This window comes from Micromys minutus (assembly GCF_963924665.1).
Source record: "Micromys minutus genome assembly, chromosome: 28".
Taxonomy (NCBI): domain Eukaryota; kingdom Metazoa; phylum Chordata; class Mammalia; order Rodentia; family Muridae; genus Micromys; species Micromys minutus.
This window is the reverse complement of record NC_137963.1, coordinates 16,869,704-16,887,515: the sequence shown is the minus strand read 5'-3', so window position 1 is coordinate 16,887,515 and position 17,812 is coordinate 16,869,704.

Below are 17,812 nucleotides of genomic sequence, written 5' to 3'. Positions count from 1 at the left end.
GTTTTCAATGTTTTCTTAGGCCCCCGAGATTCTCTCTTCCATCTCTTGCAGTCTGATGGAGATGCTGGAATCTGTGACTCCTGATTTCTTTTTTAGGTTTTCTAATTCTAGGGTTGTCTCTTTTAGTATTTTCTTTATTTTTTCCATTTCCATTTTAAATTTCTTCTTCCATTCCTTCATCTCTTTGGTTCTGTTTTCCTCTAGTTCTTTGATTTCTTTGAGTGTTTTTCTTGTTTCCTCTTTAAAAGCTTCTATTTCTTTATGCTTTTCCTCCCGTTCTTGTTTAAAGATCTCTATCATCATCTTGAGGTATGATTTCGAGTCTGAGTCTTCTTTTTCTGGAGTGTTTGGCATTCCACTGTTTGCTGTGATGGGAGAGCTGGGTTCTGGTATTGCCAGGTTGTCTTGGTTTCCCTGGGGTAAGTTCTTTTGCTTTCCTCTTGACATCTTGTTGTCTGTGATTATACTTGGTCTTGTTGACAATGATTGGTTCTCATCTCTCCCGTGTACCTGACCTGTGTCCCTGGATCTCTGATGTTCCTGGTGGCAGATGGCCTGAGCACCTCTTCTGCACGCATGGGCCTTCCAGTTAGAAACCAAGTCCCTAAGGCAGAGTTCTTGCTCCCTTGAACCAATGGGGGGGGGCGCTTTCCAGGCGCTTGATGCAGACCTCTCTTTTCCCTGGCTATTTGCAGCCCAGTCTCACCAGTTCTGTGTCCCTGGATCTCCACTGTTCCTGGTGGAAGATAGCCTGAGCACCTGTTCTCCATCCACAGGCCGCCAAATGGAAACAGAGACCCTAAGGCAGGGTTCCTGCTCCTCTGAACCAATAAAGGGGCACACTTTCTGAGCACTCGGCACAGACCTCTTTGCTCCCCAGATACTCGGAGCACCACCTCAACTAGGCCTGTGTCCCTGGATCTCTGCTGTTCAACAAAGGCATTCTTTAAAGTCAAATTTTCTTATGCAAATCTAAGTAGTAATTATGTCAAGAGTCTGCATATAAGGACCCACCATTATAATGGGAACGTGTTTTGTATCAGTGTAAATTTCATTTACTCTAGAACTAGAAACAAAATAATGTTTGAAGTGGAGAAATAAAGAATTCAAGGAGGAGGTAAAGTACTCAATAAGTTTTATTTATCTTTGTACCAGCTTTATATAGAATGTACTATTTATTTTCATCTTACTATAGTATTAATTAAGACTCAGAAAGATTAAGTAACTGTACACAGTCATATAGCCAGTCAATGGGAGAACTTAGAGTTAAACCTTTGTTTTAGTTAAACTCAGGAGCCTTTGTTCTTATTAACTCCCCCACACAGGTCAGGATGTTTTTATCATGAATGAGAGATGATTAAGTGAGAGAAAGAGGAATAAACAGTACTGTGGAGTTCCATACATGTCAGAATGGCAGGTACTAGCAAGGAAACTGCATGTGGATTTCCTTAAAATTTCGAGAAGTGGGTTTTGTTCAAGACTGAATGATGCATGACTATTGACTCTCTCTTGGTCTACAAATATTTGGTGAATGCTTGACTAGGGGATTATCTCTTTTCTTTTCTCCTCTTCTTTCTCTTTCTCTTCCTTTCATCCACCTTCTTCTTCCTCCTTCTCCCCCATCCTCCTCCCTTCTTTCCTCTTTCTTCCTCCTCCCCTCCTCCTTTCCATGTCCTCCTTGCCCTTCCCCCCTTCTTTTCCCCCTCCTCCACCTCCTTTTTCTTTCTCCCACTTCTCCCTTCTCTTTTATACCTCCTCCCCCTCCTCCTTTTTTCTCACTCTTCTCTTTGCCCACTTCTCCCCTTCCTCTTCCCCATGCTCCTTCCCTTCTTTCCTCCTCTTTTTCTACTTTCTTCTAACTCTCCTCCTTGCCACTTTCTCTGCCCTCCTCCTCCCAATTCTATTCCATCCTCTACCTTTCCCTCCTTTTTCCCTTCCTACTTCTCATCCTTTTTTGGTTGGTTATGGTATGTGTGCACACATGTGTGTACATGTGCTCATGCCTGTGCCTTTGCTAGTATATGTAGAAGTCAGAGCTAGTAGTCAGAAAAATAAAGGAAGGGAAGTTATCCTGTGTTAGGCAGACATGCAAAACCACAGTTTTCTTCAGTTATCATTGGTGGTGGTGTGCACTCCAAAAAGACTAGCATCTCAGCTCAAAGATAATGAAGTCTGAAGCAGTTAACATCCCAAACTGCTATCCATACTCCTTATAACCTAGCAGTCTTTTCTTCAAGGTTGGAGGTGAGCTCTAAGCTATACTGCATCGTGATGTCTGAAATTACATTTTGCTACCCAGATCATCTTTTCCTCAGCAGTCTTGGGTCCTCTTCCCAGTAGGTATCTTTCTGTCACAGAACATTGCAAAACAAAGATATTTAGCTCAGGGGACACTGTAAGCCCACTGAGGCCAGAAATCACATGGACACACTACTGCATGCTCAGAAGGGTCAGTGCCTTGGCAGGTATAGAGTTAGCATTCAGTCACTAATAGTAGAGTGAGAGGAAGTAGGATGACACCAGAAGAGGGGGAGGCTGGAGAGATGAGGTCTGTGTAAATTCCCAGCACCCATGTGATGGCTCATAGGAATCCATAACTCTAGTTCAGGGATCTGACATCCTATGTGGGCACTGCATGCATGTGGTACACTGACATACATGCAAACAAAAACTCATACACATAAAATAATCTAATTGTTAAGGCATAAAATAACCAACCAGACCAACAGGAAATAGAAAGAGAGTATCCTAGGGTGTGGGAAGAACATACACAATTGAGAGTATTCCATGACAAATATGAGCACAAATAACCCAGAGAGCCAAAGGAAAGCTTGCTAGAGCACAGTGAACACAGGAGGAACCAAGAGAATTGAGCCTAGAAAGGGGTTGTGTCCTTTTTCTGGGGCTGCCCTCATGACATCATGCAGTATTGATGACTTCAATAGCAAACATTAAATTCATTTCTGGCAGCTAAAACTCTGAGAGCAATGAGTTCAATGGGGATCACTTCTTCTGAGATCTTTTCCATTGGTAGAATCCTAAGTGGCTGCCTTCTGTGATCCAGTCTGTATCCTACTTTTTCCTTTTAAGGACACTGGTTATATAGACTTGGGGTTCACACTAAAGTCCTCTTCTTACCTTAGTTGCACCAAACCACACCCTAAGGTCCTGTGGATAAAGCTCCCAGTATTTGTATTTTTGATGGTGAAAGTTTATCCCATATGAGCTCTTAGGCCCATGAGGGGCTGGGTAGGGGTTGGTTTTCAGGTAAATGAGAAAGAACTGAAGCATTTTAGAACTACAGTAGGTGTATGGTCAGAGGAGTGCTTTCAAAGTTCATCTGCTGCATCTAGACAATGAACAACAAAGGGAAGGCAGGGAAAGAAAAAAAGAAGGTACTATCAGTTCTCAATGTGTGGGTGAGGACCCCATAGGGGTTCTCAATGTGTGTGCTGGAACCCCAGAGGTCACATGCCCTATATCCTGCATGTCAGACATTTACTTACAATTTATAACAGAAGTAAAATGACAGTTATAAAGTAGCAAGGAAATAATTTTAAGTCTGGAGGTCATCATGACATGAGGAACTGTATTAAAGGGTCATAGCATTAGGAAAGTTGAGAACCTCTAGGCTAGGAGATCATGATGGAAGTCGCTGGAGCATGCTGGCAAGAAATCAGGTGAGCTTACTCTCAAGGTAGCTGGAAGGAGAGAGACTTCTGTACAGAAGGTTCATGGTGTTTAGAGATTGTGAGGTGTTAAGAACAAATTGGTACGCGGTGTCTTTACATAGATAAATTTTAGAGTTATTGTCATTAATATCATGACCAAAAACAGCTTGAGAAGGAAAAAGTTTATTTCAGATTACTGTCCATCATGAAAGGAAGCCATGGTGGTGAGGAAAGTGGGAACTAAAGCAGAGGCCTTAGGGAAACTTGGCTTCCTGGCTCTTTCCTTGGGGATTGTGAGCCTTTCCTTATACAACTCAGAACTTCCTGCCCTGGGTGTTACATCTGTAATGATAAGCACCCCTCCCCCCACCCCACCAAATCAGTTCTCTAGAGGTATTTTCTGCCTTGAAGGTGCCTCTTTCTAAATAACTCTAGCCTGTGTCAACTTGAAACAAAAATTTAAAAAAAGTTATTCGGGAAAGTTACTAATGATGGTTTAAAAAAAAAAAAACAAAACACCAACACAACAAGAAACAACTCTACATGAGAAACAACAAAAATAACACCGCTGGCCAGTATTTTGAAACCGGATGTCTGTATCCCTATGTAGAAGTGGGAGTGAAGGCATCTGGTGTACTGTTGACTGATACATGTAGATGCTTCATGAGAGTTGGCACTACGGTGCACACAGAAAGATGCTGGTTCGAATGTTGGTGATATAGGTAAATCTCATTTCTGTCTTTCTTTTCTTCTTTCTTCATTACTCATAATTCCCTGAGTGTCGTGCTGAAAATAGTTTTATAAATTGTGCTCAGCGCTTCTCCCCAACATGTGTTGACTGAACCATCTATAACGCCACTCTATGTTTCATATTACAGGTTTATGAATTCTGGGAGACAGTTCATACAGTTCACCTGAATGGTAGTGATGCTTCTGTAGATGTTAAATTCTTTTTTTTTTTTTTTTAATCTGAAGCTTGATTAGTGGTTTTAAGTTTCTGAATGTAAAAACATTTGAGTCACAGATGCAAAAAACTTAAAACTAGATGTCTAACAAGAGCCTCGGTCATTAGTACTGTCTCCAGACCTGTTTCCAGAGGATAGAATGAACAGATGAATGGAAGTTTCCAAAAGTCACATCAATAGCTCACAACTTCCAGTGCCCTTGTCAGGCCTCTGTCCTCATGGGGGAGCGCGCACGCACACGCACACACACACACACACACACACACACACACACACACACACACACACAAATTAATCTTAAAATAATAAAAAATAACAAATAAATGCCAAAAATAGGCTTACTATTTGTACCCATGTGGTCGATATGTCAATCACTGTCTTTATCCCTCATAATTTATTTAATAAACAGCAAGTTAGAATTAATTGCATTATGAGTTTAAGAATTGGTTTTCTGAAGTGATGCCCACCGTAACTTGTTTAGATGCAAAGAAACTTTAAATAGTTCCTGAATGACTACAGAGAGTGGACCTACTTGAAATGTGTATTTAAACAAACAAACAAACTCTAGCCTTCACCTACTCTATAAATCTAGTGTCAGACATCTGTTTATAAATAATAAAATAACAATATAAGTTTTATAATTGTATGTAGTTAATATGCATCCACTATGCATAAAATTTTAATGAGATCTATTAAAACTTGGAGGGGCCAGTAAAATGCTGACAAACTTAATAAGGACTGAAAGTCTGGAGATAAAGGGACAGACCGAGGAACCGCACCGCGGCCTCTGTAAATATGCATGTGCAGTTCTGTTAAACTCATCTACAGATGAAAGAGTAATAATCTTAACCACACTTCCCTGTAGTCACATGGATTCCGATGAAGTTCCAGAGATTGGTGTTGAGCACTCACAGTGCCAAGTGCAGCGAAGCGCAAGGTTGCCCCCTACTGGTCACACTAAATGCTGTGTTGAGGCTTTCTTCATGGTGCAATGTGCATTGTTGGGTCTCTGCTTTGTGCTTTGTGCATAGCATACATATTACATTTATATGTATAATTTGCAGTCAGTAGCTGGAGATTATAGAGCACAAAACTTGTAATCGTATGGTCCTTTTTAAAAATACAATAATTGAGGCTGGAGAGAGCTCAGTGGGCAAGAGCACTTTATGCCTTCACAGAGGACCTGAATTCAGTTTCCAGTGTACACATGATAGTTCACAACTATCTATATCGCCAGTTGCAAATCTGACACCTTATTCTGACAACCACAGGTATGTCATATATGTGGTAAACAGACACACAGGCAGCTAAAACACTTATACGCATTAAATTTATTTAGAAAATGTATAAATAGACAAAACAGGGAACTGGAAAGATAGACCGTCAGTTAAAAGCACAGGATGCTCTTTTAGGGGACTGAGGTTTGGTTTATGGCACCCTCATGGTGGTTCACAAACATTTGTAACTTCAGCTCCAAAGAATCTGTTTTTAATCTACATTAAAATATTAATCTCATCTTTCATTACAAATGTTTCAAATTATTGTTTCAACTAAAAGCCTTGGTTACTAGTATTTTAATCTCTGAGTAACATTCTGTTCTTTTGCTCATTGAGAGCTGAGGATTAAACCCAGGGTGTCATGGTTACCAAGTCACCATTCCCTATCAGTGGGCTATTCCCTCTATTTTAGAACTTGGGCTCTTCTGCTGATGTTATTTCAGGTAGCCTGAGCTCTTTCTCCATAGGAACCTGTTCTTGGTCCTTTTGTGTTACTTTGTTTTATATGACATCACATTTTTTCTGTTCCAGTTTCTTTATAAATGCTTTCATTTCTTCTTACCCATTACAAATCAAATGTAAGTGCCTTTGTAGTATTGTATTGGGTGGGTTTCTTTAGAGGAATAAAACTTACTCTGTGTGTGTGTGTGTGTGTGTGTGTGTGTGTGTGTGTGTGTGTAATTTGATTATTAGAATGGTTTACAGGCTGTAGCTTAGCTAATCTACTAACTGAATGTCCAATAAGTCAGTAGTTGTTCCATCCACAAGGTTAAATGTCTTAACTGCTTCTCAGTGTGTGTCAGAATTCCAAAGAAGTAGGCCCTAATGCTTATAAAAGAATTGACCTGCCAGCAAGAGTGAGGGGAAGCTATCTAGAGGGAGCTTCCTTCTTCCTTGTCATTTATTTAGGCAGTCAGCAGAAGTTGTGACCCCATTTGAAGGTGGTTCTTTCCTCCTCAAAAGAATCCAGATTAAAAGTGGGTCTTTCTGTCTTCTGTTGACTTAATAAATCTCTCACATGTGCACTGAGCTGCTAAGGGTTCAGTGAACTCCAGCTGTGGTTAACAGCCAAGAAAAGTCATTACAAACCCACCCCTTGTCATCTTGACACATAATCACATCTCCCTTTGTCAGGCTTCATTTTCAAATAGAAGTAATACATGGGTCATAATTGTACCTATATAAATGTCTCATATACAATCTAAAAAGCATTCTATAGTTAACAGTGTCTTAATTGTGTACAACATGGTATAAATATCCCTCATACATTCATAAATGCATTGTAAGATTTATAATGTCCCCGTAAGGAACATTCTTTCGCTATCTCAAAATTTAAATATGACAACCACAGATAGTCTCTTAATTATTCTGATATTACATGACAAAGAGAGAAAGCATGAAAATCTGTACAAACACATTCTTAACAAAATACAAGGTGACCTGAGCTCTGTGCAGCCTGCACTCCAATTCCCCGTTTCCAATATCCAGCCACTACTCCACCATCCTCCACCAGGCCTGCTGCACCTGTAACATCCAGGTTAGACCCTTCCTTCTACCCCCAATCTTCTGCCCTCCATGTCACATGGGGCACAACTAAGTGCTCAGAGACTGTCCCATAAGTTTCGTCACCCAGCCCAAGGCTGTCCACCAGAGGCCTGCTGCACCAGGAATATATAGCTTAGATCCAATTTCCTAATACCTGCTAAACCAGGAACATTTGGGGACTGCCAGATGACTAAAGGCTATCCTAAGAATACAATAAACAAGGGTCACAGAAATGTGCCATCTTCAGAACACTGCTACCCTACTACAGCAAACCCTGGATAACCTAACACAACTCAAACACAAGAAAATGACATTGAATCTAATCTTATAAAAATAATAAAGGCATTTAAAGAAGAAATGATTATATCCTTTAAAGAAATACATTAGAATACAATCAAACAGATACAGATCTTCATCACCCCACTCTCACCAATGGACAGGTCACTGAGATAGAAACTAAACAGGGAAATAAGGAACCTAACATAACCTATGGATCAAATGGGCCTCACATGTATCTACAGAACATTTCACCCAAACACAAAAGAATATACCTTCTTCTTAGCACTTCATGAAACCTTTTCCAAAACTGACCATATAGTTGGTCACATTGCAAGCTTCAACAGACACAAGAATTTGGAATAACTTCTAGTATCCTCTCAGACCACCATGCATTAAATCTAGACTTTCCACATAAACCTGTGGAAACTGAACAATTCCCTACTCAATGATCATTGAGTCAAGGAAGAAATAAAGAAATGAATTAAACACTTTTTAGAATTCAATGAAAATGAAGGCACAACATAGCCAAACTTATGGGACAAGATGAAAGCCAGTGTTATGAGAAAGTTCATAGCATTAAGTGTTTTCAAAAGAAACTGGAAATTTCTAATACTAATGAGTTAAAAGTACACCAGAAAGCTCCGAGAGAGAGAGAAAGAGAGAGAGAGAGAGAGAGAGAGAGAGAGAGAGAGAGAGAGAGAGAGAGAGAGAGAAGCAAGCACACCCAAGAGAAGTTGTTGGCAGGAGATAGTCAAACAGGGTTGAAATCAATACATTAGAAACAAAGAAAAGAATACAAAGAATCAACAAAACCAAAAGCTGGTTCTTTGAAAAATTCAACAATATAAACAAATCCTTACCCAAACTAACTAAAAGGCAAAGAGACAGTACCCAAATTAAGAAAATCAGAAATAAAAAGGGAGTCATAGCAACAGACATTGAGGAAATTCAAATAATCATTAGGCCTTACTTCCAAAGCCTGTATTCCACAGAATTAGAAAATCTAAATGAAATAGATGATTTTCTAGACAGATGCCACTTACCAAAGTTAAATCAAGATCAGGTAAATGATTTAAACAATCCTATGTAACTCCTAAAGAAATAAAAACAGTCATTAAAATTTTCTCAACCCCCCAAAACAAACAAACAAACACCACCCAGGGCTGGATGATTTTACTGCAGACTAACAGACTTTCAAAGAGCTAATACCAATATTCCTCAAACTACTCCACAAAATAGAAACAGAAAAAAACACTACCGAACTCATTCTATGAGGTCACAGTCACTCTGATACATAAACCACACAAAGACCCAATAAAGAAAGAGAACTTCAGACTAATTTCCACTATGGACATTGATGCAAATACACTCAATGCAATACTTGCAAACAGAATCAAAGAACACATCAAAAACAACATTCACCATGATCAAGTAGGCTTCATCCTAGGGATGCAGGAATGGTTCAATATACAAAAACCTATCAAGGCAATCCACTATATAAACAAACTGAAAGAAAAATATCACATGACCATTTCATAAGATGCAGAAAAAGTCTTTGACTTAATTCAACTGTTCTTCACATTAAATGTCTTGGAGAGATCAGGGATATAAGGTACATTTCAAAACATTAAAAAAAACAATATATAGCAAGCCAACAGCCAACATCAAATTAAATAAAGAAAAATTAAAAGCTGTTCTACTAAAATTAGGGATAAGACAAGGCTACCCATTTTCTCCCTATCAATTTAATGTAGTACTTTAAAAAAGTTCTAGCTAAAGCAATAAGACAACAAAAGGAGGTCATAGGGAAACAAATTGAAAAGAAAGAAGCCAAAATATCACTGTTCAGATGATATGATAGTACACATATGTGACTCTCAAAATTCTACCAGAGAACTCCTACAGCTGATAAACACCTTCAGCAGGGTGGCTGGATACAAAATTAACTCAAAATAAATCAGTAGGCCTCCTTAATACAATCAATAAGCAGTCTGAGAAAGAGAATCAGAAAACAACAGTCTTTACAATAGCAACAAATAATACAAAATACCTTGGTGTAGCTCTAACTAAGCAAGTGAAATCTCTGTATGAAAAAAACTTTAAGTCCCTGAAGAAAGAAATCGAAGAAGATCTCATAAGATCAAAATAACTCCCATACTCATGGGTCAGTAGGATTAACATAGTGAAAATAGTCATATTGCCAAAAGCAATCTATGAATTCAGTGCAATTCCCATCAAAATTCCAACCCAATTCTTTAGACACTTTTACAATTTTCAACCACATATTAAAAAAAAAAAAAAAAAAAAAACAGGATAACAAAAATATCCTGAACAATAAAAGAACTTCTGGAGGAATCATCATCCCTGATTTCAAGATGCATACAGAGCAATAGCAATAAAATCTATGTGACATTGGTACAGAAACAGACAGGTTGATGAATAAAATCAAATCAAAGATCTGAAATCACATGCACACACAGACACACACACACACACACACACACACAGAGAGAGAGAGAGAGAGAGAGAGAGAGAGAGAGAGAGAGAGAGAGAGAGAGAGAGAGAGAGACTGATGGACATTTGAGTTTTGACAAAGAAGCCAAAATCATACAATGGAAAAAAGAAGTATCTTCAACAGATGGTGCTGGTCTAACTGGGTGTCTGTATGTAGAAGAATTCAAATAAACCCATATTTATTTACCTTGCACAAAACTCAAGTCCGAGTGGATCAAAGAACTCAATATAAAACCAGCACACTATGTGTAAATAGAAATAGAAATAGAAAGTGTGTAATCTCCTTGAACACATTGGCACAGGGGACAAATTCCCAAAGAACACCAATAACTCACACACTAAGATCAACAATTAATAAACGGAAACTCACAAAACTGAAATACTTTTGAAAGGTGAAGGACACCATCAGTTGCCTACAATATGGGAAAAGATCTCACCAATCCTACATTTGACAGAGGGCTAATATCCAACATCTATAAAGATCTCGGGAAATTAGACATCAACAAACCTAATAACCCAATTAGAAATCGAGCTACAGAGCTAAAAAGAGAATTCTCAACAGAGGAATCTCAAATGACTGAGAAGCACCTAAAGATCCTTAGTCATCAGGGAAATGAAAATCAAAACGACTCTGAGATTCCATCTTGCATCAACCAGAATGGCTCTGATCCAAAACTCAAGTGAGAGCACATGTTGGTGAAAATTGGAGAAGGAATATTTATCCATGGCTGGTAGGAGTGCAAACTTATACAGCCACTTTGGAAGTCAATTTGGCAGTTTCTCAGAAAATTGGAAATAATTCTACCTGAAGACTCAGCTACATCACTCCTGGGGATATACTCAAAATATGCCCCACTATACCATAAACACACTTGCTCAACTATGTCATAGAAACATTATTTATAGTAGCCTGGAACTGGAAACTACCTTGATGATCTTCAACTGATGAATGGAAAAATAAAATGTGGTACATCTACACAATGTAATACTATTCAGCTATTAAAAACAAAGACATCATGAAATTTTCAGGCAAATAGATGGAACTAGAAAGTATCATCCTGAATGGGGTGACCTAGATCCAGAAAGACATGAATGGTATCTAGTCACTTATAAGTAGACATTAGTCATAAAGTGCAGGATAACCATGCTACAATCCACAGACTCAAAGGACCTAAGTAACAAGGAGGGCCCAAGGGAGGACTTGTGAATCTTACTCAAAATAGGGAAACATAATAGTCATTGAAGGTAGATGGGTGAGAGAGGGGATGAGGAGGATAATTGTAATAAGAATCAGGTTGAAAGAGGGACTAGAGAAGGCTTTATGTGAGAACAAAAATTGGTTGAGAGGTAACTCTGACACTAGCTAGAGACCTGGGATTGGGAAGGCCCTGGGGTGTCTATGGGGATGACCCCACCTAAGGCTCATACCATCAGGGGATATGGAGACTGGACTGACCATTTCCTGTAGCCAGGCAGAACTTCAGTGTAGGGAAGGGGACATTAGCACACCCACAAAATCTTCCACCCAAAATTTTTCTGCCTACAAGATGTTCAGGGAAAAAGATGAAGCAGAGATTGAGAGAATGGCCAACCAATGACTGGCCATTCCATTTGAGAGACCCATTCCATTTGAGAGAGCCAGCCCCTGACAGTATTAATGATACTCTGCTATGCTTGCAGACAGGAACCTACCATAACTGTCTCCTGAGAGGCTTCATCTGGCACTGAATGGAAACAGATGCAGAGACCCACAGCCAAACATCAGGCCAAGCTCAGGGAGTGTTGTAGAAGAGTGAGGAATAGGGTTGAGCAAGCCACAGGGGTCAGAGACACCACTTAAAGGCCTACAGAATTACCTGATGCAGCATTAAGAACATGCCCCAGACATTGCCTGGGAAACATAGTGGAGCTGGCCATGAATGTGGGGGTTACAGATGAGCTGGTCCCAAGAGTGTGAGTGCAGGAGAAAGTGTCCTTCCCCTTGTCTGCTGTGTGGCAGCATGGACAAGGGAGAGACACTCCCTTCCCTGTCTCTTGCCACCTTTGGTAGACAGAAAAGCTGGACCCAGGATTCCGAGAGTGGGAGAACTGGCCATGCCCCTCACAGGTACAGCACTTGTGAGAGCAATTACCTGCACCTCACCTGGGAAGCTGGCCCTGGTTTCAGGATTTGGGGTGAGCTGGCTTTTCGGGCATAAGCATGTGAGAGCTCGTGGACTGACCATCTCTGATGCCTCGAGGGCTCAGATTAAGGGCTTTTAATTGGCCCGGCCCAACCTCTACCTCATTGGTGAACTGCTGGTGTACATGAAGGAAGTGGCTCTAGAGACCCAAAATTACAGGATCTCCATGACACAGGGCAAGACAAGACTACCCTAGAAGAGTCCCAGTGAGGTTCCAGTATTGATAGAGTATAGCAGAAGCCAGAGACCAACAAATCATTGCAATGAACATTTTAAGGAAAGAAGTATGAACAAAAGTCAATACTGTGGGGCACACTATACATGCTACAGCTTCCACAACAAGACGTTTTATCCTCTCTCTTTTGGGGAAGGTTACAAAGGATGAGGGTAGATATGAGGAGATAGAGTGGTGAGTGGGCATATGATGTAAAATTACTGTGAACCAAAATAAAAAAGTTTTTAAAATTGTTTTAAAAAATCAACCACAAGAGGCACAAATCAAAAGAAACAAGTTGACAAGTCTTAATGATTTCCAAGTAAGTCAAAATAAGCAAAGTAATTTAAAGCCCATTTAAAGTTCAAAAATCAGAGCCGTATGCAATCCTTATGGCATTACTAGATTCTCTTAATATAATTACTGGCTCTTAATATGCAGAAAGAGTTGTTCTGCATATACTAACAGCTGAATTTATTCTGGATAATTCAAAATTAACATTCAGTCTCACAGAGTTTTGCCAGGTCCCTTAGCATAAAGTAATGTATAAATAGACATATTATTAATAGTAAATATGTTTAAAAAATCTCATAACCTCATGAAAAAGACCATGTTAAAATTTGAGGTTTAATGAAAAAAAATTTTCCATCACCTGGCAACAAGGCCAGGAGACTATAAAAATGACCTTCTTGTTCTTTGTATGACCAAATCCATTACTCACAGGACTTAACCATAGGAGTGCCAAAAGAAATGAAATTTGGCAAATGGATGTATTTCATTTTGTAGAGATCAAAATACCAAACTTTATACATGATACCAATGATACATAGTCAGGGTTTCAGTGGGCACCTACTTGGAGTTCTGAGGAGGCTGGTTCTGTGATCATACATTTACTGGAAGCAATGGCTATTGTGAGGATACCTGTACAAATTAAGATTGACATTGTCCCTGAATATGTCTCCATTAAGATGAAGCAATTCTTTGCATAGCATAATATAAAGCACATTACAGATACACCAGAGAATCCCACAGGCCAAGCAGTTGTAGAAAGATTTAATCACACCTTAAAAGAAATGCTTATAAAACAAAAAGGAAGAATTAAGACTCCCAGGGACAAACTAAATACTGCTTTGTTAATATTCTTGATGTTAAAGAAAAAGGAACAATAGCAGCTGAGATACACTTGATTATAGAAAATAAATTGTGATATTAAACCAGCCTATCCATTATAAGGATGTGTTAAAACAAAAACAAAAGCCAGGGAGCATTTTGCACTAGGGTTGTAGATTTGATTATATTTCCACAGGAAATGAAAAGTGTATAGTGTAAAGATTGGAATACAGCAGGAGGTGTTTAAGTCTGAAAGCCTTGGCCACTGACCAGAAAAGTACTTAGTTTGTTGAGAATGTCTCTGTCTTATTTTCTTGCTCCACCCAGGATAATTAATGGCTTAAAACAAAATGGGAGAAATGCAATGAGAATTCTGGATTTTGGTTTCTTTTAAAAAGACATTATTATAAGACTATGGTTTTGTGTTGATCCCAGTTGTGAGGATATGGGATTGCTTCAGAGCACCTGACTGTGATTTGCCTCGAGGTCTTGAGAGGCATGGTTTTACCAGCTGTAGATAGAGTTTGTCTGTGGTTGTGTGACATTTGGAATTCTGGGAAATATTCAGAGGGTATATCTAAAAACATAGGAAGCTTAACACGGTTTCCAGAGCTGAGAGAGGTTGTAGAGACAAATCTCCACTGGTAGTTGCCTGTTAGCAACATGTGAGTGTAACTCTTTGGCCTTCTTGCCCAGAATTGCTGACAGACTTTGAAATGCAGAAATCTTGAAGGGCTGATAATTTTGGCTTGGCAAAGATTATCAGTTGACTATTCTGCATAAAGTTTCAATTTTTGGACAGTATTAGTCTATAGATGAAATCAGCAGTTTCTGCCTAGTGGATGCCTAGCCACAAAGTATATGTCACCTGGAGGTAGAGATGCTCAATTTCTTTGTTTTCCACCAAAGGGGAACTGTAAGGAGCAAATATGACTATAATTTATGGATTTCTGGCCTTTTTGAAAACCACCTAACTGCAGAAAGCATTTTTGAACTATTAAGTCTTGAATACTCTTTCATTTTTTATTGAAATATCTCAAAAACATCCTATTATTGGATCAGAACCATGAGTTTGTTATCCAGCCCTTAACTAGCATTGTTTAACCAACTAAAAACAGAGTATAAACCTTAAATCTGTATCAAGTCAATTTATAGCACTGTAAAGATTATAACTTTAACTTTGTACCAATTAGAAATGTTTCTCCCATTGAAGATATGAAATCAGCTTAGTTACCAATAAAGGATTATTGCTGTATACTTAATTCTAGCTAATTCCTTCCTGTAATGCTATGTCCATTTTTAAATTCTTCATACAAACAACCTTTCAATAGCCACTTTCACACCCCAAATTCCAGGGAATCAAGTGAAAAGTCTTCATAGCTTCTTCAAGCTGAATACATGGGCATTGAGAATTTAGGAGGAGGAAGGGGAATGAGAAAACCAGACAGGCCTTGAGAAGGAAAGCCACACTGACAATTGTTGCAGTCTCTGATGTCTGGGATCAGGCCAGTTTAGCATTCTTATGACAAGCTTCACCATAGCTGCACATTCTGTAATATACATAAAACTCAACAGAAAACATTTTAGTATCGAGAAAAAAAAATTGTTTGATCTTTTTAAATTTAGTTTTTCAGGTGGTCTACCTCTATCAAATATAATCCATATAACTCTGGAAGGCACACAGAGCTAAATCACACTTTTTAAAAACACAAAGATAAAACTTTTCTTTCAAAATAGTGTGTCCCTTAGTTGGCAACTAGAATATCTTGTATCTTGTATCTTGTATTCTTTTCCAGAGCAATAATATAAACACAAAACTCAACATCATACCCATTTTGAAAAAAATATAAACAACTAAGATAATTATAAACCCTCATTAGCTGGCATCTGACAAGCCATATATCCTTAGCAGGGTAATCATAAAACTAACTTACTATCACTTACAAATTAATAAGCAATTTGTAAAACTGAAGCCTTAGTCTGCGGTATTTATATCTGTCATCTCAATCTGGAGCATCAGATCTTTATTAATAACTACCTTAACACATTTCTATATTCACTCTGTCTAGTGTACAGACTCCTATCTTATGAACTGCAAGTGAAAATTCCCACATGATTTGGGTAAACTCTATAATCCCTTCTTCTAACTAAAAAACAAACATGACTTGATCATTAATTCTATATACCATCTTTAAAACAAACACTGATTAATACATTCTCTAAAAAAGTACTGTAAAACCAGAACCTTAGTTGAAAGTATTTGCATTTGTCCAGTGCTCAATCTGAAGCATCAGATTTTTATTTGTTAATACCCTAATATATGTCTGGAATAACTCTGTTTGGTGTACAGACTTCTTTCATTAATGACCTTTTACACTTACAAAAAATCACCATTCTCTCTCAGAGTCAGTGACTAATTTTCTTTATCTAATTTTGAACCAACTGTCCAGAAAGAAACACTTTGTGCAGAATAACCAACTGATAACCTTTACCAAGCCAGAATTATCAGCCCTTCAAGATCTGTCAGTGATCCTGGGCCAGATCCTCTGGATCGCATTTTCTAACGGGGGACTGCTAGTGGATATTTGTCTCTACAACCTCTCTCAGCTCTGGAAACCATGTTAGGCTTCCTATGTTTTCAGATATTTGGCCATTCTTAGATTTCTGATGGAGTTGAAGACTAATTTAGTTTTATAGCCTACCCAAAATAATTAACATAGTCATTTAAATATTTTCAAGTGGTAATAATTGCACACTAAGTATACATTTAAAGGTAAAGGGTTTTTGTTTGTTTTTTAAACAAAAAGAGTAATATGTAGATTTATGCTAAGTTGATACATGATTGGACAGTGGAGAGATATGCAGTGAAAAGGTAGGAAAACAGAAGATGAAGAGAGATCTGAGAAAGAAATCAAGATAGAGCTGGGAAAAGCAGACCCAGATCCTTGTGGCTGTAATTGGTAATAGTTAGATAGGAACATTATAAGGGATTCATTAGGTCTTCTATCTTATATAGAACAACAATTTGTGTCTTTGTCCATTGGATGTGATCTTATTGTATAGAGGGTTTGTGAATTGAGAATTAAATATATAAACCTGTATAAAAGGTTACCAGGCCTTGGAGTAAGATTTGTGTGGGAAAAAAGAAAAAGTGCCAGGGCAGTAATTGCATCCGGGACAGAACCAGAAGGGTGGGTGGAGTGAACTGTCTGGAAAAGGAAATGTGGAGAAAACAGTTTGTGGACCGAGTGAGAATCCATGGGCACTGCTCCAAACTAGAGGGAAATCCTTGGAATGAAACCACAGGGGCTGATAAAGAGATAAGCCAGATCTCTTTAATATTTACTGCAACAGTGGGTGGTGCCATCCCTGGGCTGGTAACCTGGGTTCTATAAAAAGGCAAGATGAGCAAACCTAGGGAAGCAAGCCAGTAAGTAACATCCCTCCATGGCCTCTGCATCAGCTCCTGCTTCCTGACCTGCTTGAGTTCCAGTCCTGACTTCCTTTGGTGATGAACAGCAATGTGAAAAGTGCAAGCTGAATAAATTCTTTCTTCTCCCATTTGCTTCTTGGTCATGATAATTTTGCAGGAATACAAACCCAGACTAAGACACCTTCTAAATAGATGCAGGCTTTCTCCAGCTCTGTGCATGGTGCTAGATTTCCACTTGGAGAGAAATTACTAATGCCAGTGGATCTCATATTGTAAGAGCTCTTATTTGGATATGAAACCACAATATTCATAAGGTAATTTTCCAATACAAGGATGTACATGTGTACACACATACTTTGCTTTGCCCGTATTTATGCTTTATTGTTTTCTGAAATGAGAAAGTTGGGAAAAACCAGAACTAAGTATTTTCATAAAGTATTTAATCACCTATTTATTTTGGGCCTACTATTATGCTAGACTGCCTAATAGATAAAATACTGAGGGGAACAGAATAAAACTAGACAAGTTCTAATGACTGGGCCATAGATGTTTTTGAGATGAAATTTAATGAATATGCTGTGAAAATATATAATGTTACAATCAAATATTTTCTTTGCAGGG